Source organism: Neofelis nebulosa, chromosome X (assembly GCF_028018385.1).
Source record: "Neofelis nebulosa isolate mNeoNeb1 chromosome X, mNeoNeb1.pri, whole genome shotgun sequence".
Lineage (NCBI taxonomy): Eukaryota > Metazoa > Chordata > Mammalia > Carnivora > Felidae > Neofelis > Neofelis nebulosa.
The window spans coordinates 106,599,072-106,610,014 of NC_080800.1; the positions used below are offsets into that span (position 1 = coordinate 106,599,072).

Here is a 10,943-nt window from a genome sequence, read left to right on the forward strand (position 1 = left end):
CATGCACATCTGGTGATAAAAGGAAAAAAAACTAGTAAACCTATAGGAAGTCCTAGTAGTGGGTTAAATTTTATATAACACACATTAAATGCAGTCAGCTATTCATAGTAATAAATCTGAAATCCAAACAAAAGCACTTTGCTATTTGCTTGAAAGCACTGTACCTATTTACATGTAGCATCTCAATTTTCAACCATTAGCCCAGCAATGATTGTTTGAAAAACCTAGTTTTGTAAAAAAAAAAAAAAAAAAAAAAAAAATTCAGCTAAATACATCATGACAGTTAGATTTCTCACAGCTCCAGAAATAGATATATGTTCTTGAGGTGGGTTGGCAGAGAGTGAGGGATTGGACTGCAGGAGGTAGTAATTAATCTGATAAAAATCGCTCAAACTGTGAAAAAATTAATCCTGCTGAGATTTCAAGGTATGTTAGCAGTTCAATTAGGGTTTGTACAAACCATACCAGCAACAGTGAGATACTTTAACAATTAAGAGCTGATGAGGCCCAGGGGAGACTTTATTATCAGTAAATTTAAAAATCAGGAGTGCAAAGTCAAAGAGTGCTTTACAGATCAGTGGATTTAGATTCAGGTTGAAACAAGTCATGTGAGGAATATGCATCAAATTTCTTCACTAAAGCATACAGAGAAGGCCATATCTTTTCCCAAGTGTCTTTATTTTTCCCTCCTATTTTACCCCCTTCCCAAAAGCATACTCAAATGTGAACCTGCTTTGGTCACAGCTAGGTCTGGACAGACCAAGTAAATTTGGGGTAACCTTCTCTCTATGCTCCCCTCACATAAAGAAGCTCCAAAGCAATGATCTTCTTCTATGTTCGGAAACTGAAAATCCCAATTATGGTAAACAAGGCTGATACCAGCTTGTCTCATGCTGTCTTACAAAAGATTTCTGTTCTGTCTCAGAATGGAAACAGTTGTAAGGGAGATAAGGTCTGCATGAGAAAATGTTGGAATGTTTTGGGAGTGTCAGTAGTTCAGGGGTCTAAGAGGACAGTTTTTAAAAAGATCTTTTTCCAGAAAATTCAGAACATAGAGCTGGTGTACAAATATAAAACAACAGGGATTCCTTAGCACTCATTTTATTAGGCTTTGGTTATAAGCCTTTTTGGAAAAGGGACAAATGCTTTTAAGGTAATAAATGTAACTGGTTTACATAAAGGATTCAGGTTCTAAAATCCAGAAGTGAATTCCCTAATTTCAAGCTGTATGAAGGGTTCATTGTTCCATCAAAATGACTCTTTTGCACCAACAAAGGCTGACTTCCTGAGTTCATCCACCATGAGAACCTAAAATAGTTTGTTGCTAACTAAGTACTGAGACAATTTCCTTTTTGGGAGAATTTAAGTTCTGGTTCCTGGAAGCTCCAAAGCACAGGAATACTGGCTGTTGTGCACAAACCACCCACAGGATGCTTTAAACAACTCTTGATATGTTGGAGACATAAGATTCAAATCTGCTATTAAGCTTCTGTAATATCGTTCAATTTCTGAAGTGATTTTGTGATCTTTAGAACGATGGGATTTCTCATAGAGCTCTTTGGCCTTGAAACATACTTATTCACAACATTTGTCATATGCAGAGACATTCAGCTACAGCAGAGTAAATAGGTTTAAAACCGTGCGTTCTGCCTGCCGGAATGCTTTATCATTACGCTTTGGCATCCTCAAATGCAATAAATGTGGAAATTCAGAATTGAAGGGCTTGATTTCCAGTCTCATTGGCCTCTCTCCCTTTGAATTAATGTGGTGCCATTGAGTTCAGCAATAAAGCATCTCATGCTAACAGAGAGAAAATATCAACTTTCTTCCTGTGCATATGTGAATTTGGCAAACTATCAGTAAGAAGGCAATATAAAAGTAAAAATGATTTAGCCATCATGAATATGAGAAGGTGAATTGAATGCATAACTAACACCCTGCAGACTTTGAGGTTCTGGCATACTGGGAGAGGTGAGACATTGAGTTAAACTTTGGAAGAAAACCATTTTTCTAGTGATAAAAGCAAAGCATATTTTGGATGCTTTTCTCTAAGTAATATTACATTTAAATTACCTTATCATCATCATCATCATCATCATCATCAACAACAACAAAGAATTGCTGTTTAAAATTTTCTGTTTCTACACATGCATAGTATAGAGAAGGCATTATACATATTCTCCCATTCCTAACTCCAGTGTCTTGCCTGGGTCCTCTCCTCTCTGTGTGCCACTCCCTATCGCTAAAGCCATTTGCAGAATGAGCCACAAGCTTGGGACCAACATGTTCCTGATCAAGGAGGAAATTGCAAGAACGTCAGTTCAGGGGTTCAGCTGATGGTCTTCCCTGCTCCAACCATGCAGGGCAAAAAATGTTAATTATCCTCAGCTTTCATTTCCCCTTCTTTCAGTTTTAAAGCCACCCAATACAGCTATCACCAGGCTTCCATCTCATCAACTATCTTCTTGTGTTTTTGCATTCTTTCTGCTTCTAAACTCTGCAGTGCTGCTCTCCTCCTCCTCTCCAGGAAAAGTGTGCCCTTGATGGATTTCCTGACTCTGGCTGTCTACCTAAATCACTTCCTGTTGCCTGTACTAGACGTGGAGCTGAATCCATTAGTGAGTCGGGAATCTCCCTGACATACTGGTTTAGTTTCCAGTTCCAGATGTCTCTTACCCTGGCCCATCTTGCTTCCTTCTAACATGTCTAACACTGTTTCACACATTTACCACTTAACCATACCCTGACTTATATGACTAACTATTTACCTCATGTATTCTGGAATAAAGTCAATTCCTAACTTTTGCTCTAATACCACCTTCTGATGGACAGAAAGAAGCATTAATATATAAAAGGTCAGACTGGGTGGCTCAAGAAAGCCTGTATTTCAGGAAAATTAAACTTGCATAAAGTGAATAAAAATGTATGTCTAAAATTCCTACAGGTTATCAAAGGCCAGGGCAAGTGAGGCATTCCCCTTGGATGCAAAATGTAAGAAGGCAGCAAAAGACTCAGAATCAAGATAAATACTTCAATGCAAACTTTTTTTAAATAAAAAATAATGCAAAGACATGATAAACAAAATATCAAAATTTTAAATAAACACAGGATCAGTAAATGGCACTATCCAGCCATATTGGAGCCTAAAAGCAAAAGAAAAAAATCAGCAATATTGATCATTATATGGAATGTCCTCTGCCTTCTAAAGATGAAGATCCCAAACAAAATGGAAGCCTGGGTTGCCATATGAGGATATAAATTGAAGAAGCTCAGAGAAAGTTAAGTTGCTCTCTATAAGAAAGAGGATAGAAGTAAAATAGAATCTAGGAGGATGCAAGAGAGCAGAGTTGCTGAGACAGGAAGAGTAAAGTAAGGAAGAGGGGAAGACCTGGGGAGAGTTAGATAGGAAAGAGACTTTGGGAGAGATACGTTCAATGAAGGAATCAGATTGAATTTCACTCTACGGTGTTCAGTGTAACCAGGTCTTCCATTTCCCCATGAAATATTCAGCAAAATGCACATTGTCCATTAATGGAAGTGGATTTATTTGTGGGATGAATGACAGAGTGATGAATTTTATCTCAGGAAAAGCATAGGGCAAAAGCAGAGGCTAACCAGGGGGAGTCCTTCTTCATCTAATGAATCCTACATCTAATCACTCACCAGGTTCTAGCAATGCTACCTCTTAAATATTTCTTTAATCTATCTACTTCTTTTGATCTATATTGCAATTATCACCTTAGGTCATCATCATCACTTTTCACCTTAACCATTGCACTAACCTTCTAACTCATCAAGGTTTTGCCTCTCTTGCCTTCCAGTTCATTCCCCATGCTGCAGTAACTAAGTTTTCTAAAAACCTCATGTCACTCCCACTGTTCCTAGGATAAATTCTAAATAGTTCAACATGGCTTCAAAGCCCTTCAATAATCTCGCCCTGCTATTAATCTTTTACCATACCCCATTATAACCAATGCACCTGCCACAGTAGACTTCTTCAAGTTATTTGAGTGAATGCACTATGATAAAGTGGAGGAAGATTAAAAAGCATAATGGTAGCACATAGGAAATGAGTTGCAAATTCAAGAGCTATACCTCAAAATTATAACAATTAAAGGAACAGTAGGACAAATGGAAGCTAATCAAGCCTCAGATCTGCTTCATAACTCAAACTATACCCAAGACATTGATTTGGTTAATGGCATATCATTTTTTTTCCTGTTTCATTCTATAGTCCAAGTCTCCAACAGTATGATATTGAAATAGATATTAAGTTTTTTGGCTTTCACTTAATTATAAATGTCCCATATAAAGATGGAACTCTGGTTATTATATCCAAAACACAGAAGAAACATTAGAAAATTTTTAATCAAAATATTATTTACATTTCTTTTGTGAAATATTAATTTCTCTGCTTCAAACAAAATGCATTACTTACATTAAAGTCATTAATGCCCATTAGTAAAGAAAAATAAATTTGAACTTTCCATATCCTTAGACTGACCACAGAGATACATGCTCCACAAATACTGGCATGCTATCCTCTAAAATCAAGGTAAAGGGTCTGTCTAAAGCTAACAAAAGCCTATTCTTCTCAATAGAGGTATAAACTGAGTTTACACATATGGATTTTCTGGTTTTTCTCTTTTCCTTACACTTTTCTTGCTCTTGGACCTGGCAACTGACCTAAATTCTATGTTATGCAGTCCAGTATGGTAGCCACTATAGCTATTTAATTTTAAATTAATTGCTATTAAATAAAATTTAAAACCAAGTTCCTCAGTCACACTTTCCACATTTCAAGTGCTCAATAGCCCTAAGTTGCCAGGGGCTACTATATTGAACAATGCAGATACAGAACATTTCCTTCATTACAGAAAATTCTATTGGACAGAGCTATTCTTATACACCTTCCCTGCCCCTGTACAGGGATCAAATGGAACTTTAATTCCTCAGTTTCCCCATGCCCACATTCTGAAATATTTAGATATCTTTTTAAATCCCTATTATACCTCCGCTTCAAAGTGGAGACTCTGACAGTTTTATTACTACCTTATCAAGTCACTTCATGATTTTTAAGAAATTATTCTAAAATCCCATTTATCCAAACCAGAATTGGTAGCTGTATGAAGTCTACTAATTTAATAGAAACTGACTTCCAGCACATGGTTCTTGGCTTCCTTGCCCCCTAATGTACTCTGTACCCAGCAGCACTCACAGTATATGTCCTTTCCAAGAAAGCTTCCTTCCAGCAGCCACATTCACAGACCCATTTAAAATCATGTTCTGTCATTTGCTTATGTTTTCACAGTCACAGGAAATTACTTCTTTCACTTGACTTTCATTTTTTCTTTCCATTTTTTTAAATAAAAGACTGTCTTATCATGGCAATAAAATATTTGTGCTCTTTGCAGTTGGATAATTGGAGAAGAAACACTGATAGGCATATTGCTATATCAATAATGCACTACCCTTCACAGACAAAGGGCACAGCTACTGACCCACCTCTAGTAAAGCACAGGCCTTGAACTGTGTCTCCAGTGGTGAGAATTGGTTTGCCTTAACCCATCTGACAATGATCATTAGTGTAAGAGTGGTCTGGAGTTAAGGTGCGAACTGTGGCCAGATTGGGGCTCAATCTGTGGCCAGGACCAGGACTCAGCTTTAACTACAGTCAGGAAATGATATTGTGGCCAGAATCAAGGCTCAACTTATATCCGGTGCTGACATCCAGAAAATACATGAAGATTTGGGATTAGTAGTCATGTGTTTTAACCTGTTGACCTAGCAAGGTGCAGATACTGATAGTTTTTGGCAGAAATCTATAACTTTCTCTTCTACTTCAAGGATAGTACATTTTTGAAGTGTGTGCTGTCAATCTTCCATCGCATACCTACAGAACAGACATCATTGATCAGTCATGGCCTTCTTTCCTGCTGTGTTCAGATGAGGCCACAAATGACTTCTTGTAGTGTCCTATGCAGCCATTACTATTCAATCAGAATTGGCCCCATATATAAAATCTATTTATCATCTTTGCTCCAGAGAGGCCCATGAAGCAAGCAGCAGATTACTCCTGGAAAGAAAATTGTTATGATTCAGACCATTTTGGGGGGTCAGAAAAAGGTAAGGAACAATCAACTTATGGGTAAGACCTGAAGCAAATCAAAATATATATACAAGCACACCCATGATTCAAAGGTGAAGAGTTGGCACAGTCTGAGAAGGGATGGGGAAAAGGCAGGAAAGTGTTATTTCCTGACCACCTGCCCTAGTCCTAACTTTGCATACTGTTGGAAGTGACAAGGTTTTGCACCAATTGGATATACTTGCACCTCTTTCTACCTTTTGCTGTGTGAGTCATTGAATAGTTTCAGCTTCTTATTTCTATGAGCAGCCACTGAGGCACCCCCCAAAATAAGATCCAAAAGATTCAACTCATTTTGCCATACCCTAGAAATGATTTTGACCGACTCGGAGACTAATCTAGAGTAGCACCATTCTTTTCTAGTATACCTTTTTGTCACTGGAAAACATCTTCCTGAGTTATCTCTTTTCAGTTTCAGGACTACACATACTTAATAGATTTAATGTCTTTCTAGAGACTTGGTCCACAGTTCCACTAAAAGCTTTAGTTCACCATGCTTGAGAACAAATGGCTGCTATAATTTCAAGTTCTCAAACTTTCTCCAACACCAATTCCAAAGAATCTCAGTGTTGGAAGAATCCTTCAAATTCACCTTGTCTAGCCACCTGTTACTTGAATATGCTTTCCAGCATTTCCAACAAGTTGTCCTTAGGCAATTCTTGGACCATTACATAGCCAGAGCCAGGCTAACCACCATTTCCCAAGGTATTCATTCCACCAACACCTTGCACTGTGCCTTTCCCTATCAGCACAGTTCTCATTTATATATATTTCTTCTTCATATTGCGCCCAAAATCTCTTCTGCTGATTCCTTCTACCAACTGGCCCTGGTTCTGCCTCATGATACCTTACAAAAAAGGAACCTGTTTTTACCTCTGTATGACAGTCTTTCAGATTTCTGAGGACAGTTATCATGACCATCCCTGTGCCTTCTCTTCTTCAAGCTAAGCAGGCTGTATTCCTGTGGCTGTTAGCCATCAAGTCCCTTCACCATCCTAGTCATCCCTTTTTGAACATGCTTCAGCTTATCAATCTCCTCAAATCTCAGAACCGGTTGCTTTAAGTCTGGCTTAACCATATCTGTTAAGGCAAAACTGTTATTTTTCTTTCCCTAGCTATTATACTTCCATTGATGATTTTTAAACTTGTACTCCTTTCCTTTGGAAATCATCTCATACTCTTAACTCACAGAGTTTCCTAATCACTTTTTTCCTCCTTCCCAACATTTCATCCAATCTATCTGTTCTCCTTTTAAAAAACTTCTTGGATATCTCCCTCTCTTCCACTCCCATAACTCCCACCTATTATTTGGGCCTAACCAACTCTTTCCTGGATTATTACAATGGTCACCTAACTGGTCTTCCTATCTCTATTCTTTCTCAAATTCCTGCTCATCCTCTGCCCTACTGCCACTTTGTAATGCATCATTTTGATGGCAGTTTAGTATAGTCATTCAGGCCTTAAACTTTGGAGCTAGACTATTGGGTTCAAATCTCAGCTTTACTGCTTATGAGCTCTGTGAGCTTGGGGAATTCACCTAAACTAAAAGAGCATTATTTCATTCATCTTTCAAATATGGCTAATGATGGTATCTATCTCACAAAGTGGAATAAATGAGATACAACATATAAGTTAGACCCAGGTTTTGTGCACAGTAAATGTTCAGTAAGTATGAGCTATTATTATTATCTACTGTTACCACCCTGCTGATCAAAAATTGCCAGGGTTTCCTGCTGCCAGTTTCAAATAAACTGAAATATCTTTAACTGAACATCTAAAGCTATAATGCCAAACTACTACAAACCAGCTTAATTACTTTGAACAAGTTACCTGTGACTCCACCTATAAAATGAAGGGGGAAGACTAAATTATCTCAATTGACCCTTCAAGGGCAGACATTCTATGATTCAACATTTCTAGTCATTTTTCCCCTCCTATCCAATTGTACTAATTAGTTCTCTTTAAAAAAAAAAAAAACTTGTTCTTTTCAGCATCCATGTCTTTGCTCATGCCATTTCCTCCATTGGAAATGTCACTCTCCACTTGTCCTTTAAGATGTTGTTCAAATGGTATCCCCTCCATGAATCTTTCAATCAGAAGAAATCAGTGTCTCCTCTGAAGCTCCTAGAACTATTAGTTTCCTTTGCTCTGTGATACTGATCACATTCTACCTATGGATATATGTCTTATACCCCCCCACCAGACTATAATACAGATACTACACTTTTTTCAGCTATGTATTCAGCTCACTGTGTCCAGAACTATGCCTCTTACATTGTAGGATATAACAATGCTTATTGAATACATGAATAATGAAGCTTTACTTATATGTGACACAGAATTTTTATCATGTGATAATGTGTGTACATATCTTCAACCAATTCATGTTTCTTTGACATATTTATATATTTATTTAAGTTTATTTATTTTGAGAGAGACATAGAGAGTGAGTGGGGAAGGGGCAGAGGGAGGGAGAGACAGAATCTCAAGCAGACTCTGTGCTGTCAGCAGAGAGCTTGATGTGGGGCTCGAACTCACAAACCATGAGATCATGACCTGAGCCAAGATCAAGAGTTGGATACATAACCAAGTGAGCCACCCAGGCACCCTGACATATATTTTTAAAGAATATTCAGGAAGTCATACAAAAAACAAATAATCTCACTTAAAATGGAGAGAGGACCTGAACAGACATTGTTCCAATGAAGACAGACTGAAAGACACATGAAAAGATGCTCAACATCACTCATCATCAGGGAAATGCAAATGAAAACCACATAAGATATTTCCTGACACTTTTCAGAATGGCTAAAATAAAAAAGACAAGAAATAACAAGTATTGGTGAGGATGTGGAGAAAAAAGGGACCCTCATGCCCTGTTGGTGGGAATGGTCACTGCAGAAAACAGTATGGAAGTTCTTGAAAACATTAAGATTCAAAATATGATCCAACAATTCCAGTACCGGGTATTTACTCAAGGAAAACAAAAACACTAATTCAAAGAGATATTTGCATCCCTGTGTTTACTGCATCATTATTTACAGCAGCCAAGGTATGGAAGCAAGCCAAATGTCTACCAATAGATGAATGGGTAAAGTAAATATGGTATGTATATACAATGGAATATACTCAGCCATAAAAAAGGATGAGATTTTTGCCATTTGTGACAACTGGGATGGACATTGTCATTGGGGTGGACATTGAGATGGACATTAGGGTATTAAACTAAATGAAATAAGTCAGAAAAATACCATATGATTTCAGTTATATGTGTAATCTAAAAAAACAAAACAAAACAAAGAAATAACTGAAAAGCAGAAACAGACTCATAAATACAGAGAACAAACTAATGGTTGCCAAAGAGCAGAGGGGATGGGGAGATTGGGAAAATAGGTGAAGGGGAGTGGAAGATATAGGCTTCCAGTATGGAAATAAAGAAGTCCCAGGGATGAAAGGCACAGCATATGAAATATAGTCAATGATATTGTAATTGCATTATATGGTGACAAATGGTAGCTATACTTGTGGTGAGCATAGCACAATATATAGACTTGCTGAATCACTATGTCATACACCTGAAACTAATTAACATTGTGTGTCAACCATCCTTCAATAAAAAAATATTCAGGAAATCAGCAAATACCCACCATACCCACTCTGAGCACTAGTTGCACATTCCTTATTCCTTTGTAAACTTCTAATTACAGATGATTAGACAAAAGCATTATTTTTTAAAAAAATAATTTGTTCCTTAAAAATGAATGTGTCAGAAAGTTAAAGTCTAAGAACCATAACTGTCAAGTCTAAAAACAGTTAAATTCTAGGAAACTGAATAAGGAGAAAACTTGACCAAATCAATAATGCTGAAAAAAACAAGGAAGACCCATCCTCTCACCTAAGGGAAATAGGTGCTGGAGCCTGCTCAAGAAGGTGGGCTGAATGCTCCAAGAAGTTCTCCTGTAAGAAAACTCTTCAGCTATGATAACATCTTCAAATATCAAAATAGTTGAGATTGTGTCTCTCTCAAACAAAGGGGAAGTGTGATGAGGGTTAGTGCTCAAAGGTTTACTTACATAAAGATCTATCTTACCTGCCAACTTACCTGACACAAACTCTCAGAAATCCTCACCATTACTCATTTTCCCCTATGATGATACTGAAATCCCTGGTTTCTGATTGGAAACTGGAAAAAGGAAGAGTATGAAAGACATCATGGAAGAAACTACTTAAGTCATTTTGTCTAAGGCATGAGATATTGTAGTGCTGAGAATATTAAGGAAACTTCTGTAAGTTCCTGTGTGCAGAAATAACCTTGGCTCCACTCCCTTATTATGAGGGGAAGTCCTCTCAACTTTATGTGGCATATCTTGGAGATGGAATATTTCAGAATTTAGGAGACATTTCTCCCATACTCAATAGTATCCGTACAAAGCCATGATACATTTTGATATTTATCAATCACCTCTCAGTCACTGTCTATCCTTTGAAGCACTTTCATATACATTTTTATTTGTTTCAAATACTGGAAATAATGGCCAGTCACTGTTCTGAGCACTTAACATGAATTATATCATTTAATCCTTACAAAACCCTATGGAGTAAGTGCTATTATCATCCCCATTTTACAAATGTGCAGATCAAGACATGGGGAGGTTAATAATTTGCCCAAAGTCAGACAGCTAGTAAATAATGAAGCCAATATTTACACTCAAATGTGCCTAACATGAATCACCACTGTTTAACAAATATACCATACATATCATAGTATATTTACACTTTGTAACCTGCCTTCTCA

The 10,943-nt window shown here is 37.3% G+C and overlaps 1 protein-coding gene across 2 annotated transcripts in view; it reads right to left on the bottom strand.

Moving 5' to 3' along the window:
* The window catches only part of SMARCA1 (SWI/SNF related, matrix associated, actin dependent regulator of chromatin, subfamily a, member 1), a 279,079-nt gene that overhangs the window by 58,000 nt on the left and 210,136 nt on the right, over window positions 1–10,943 (bottom strand). The window lies entirely within an intron of this gene.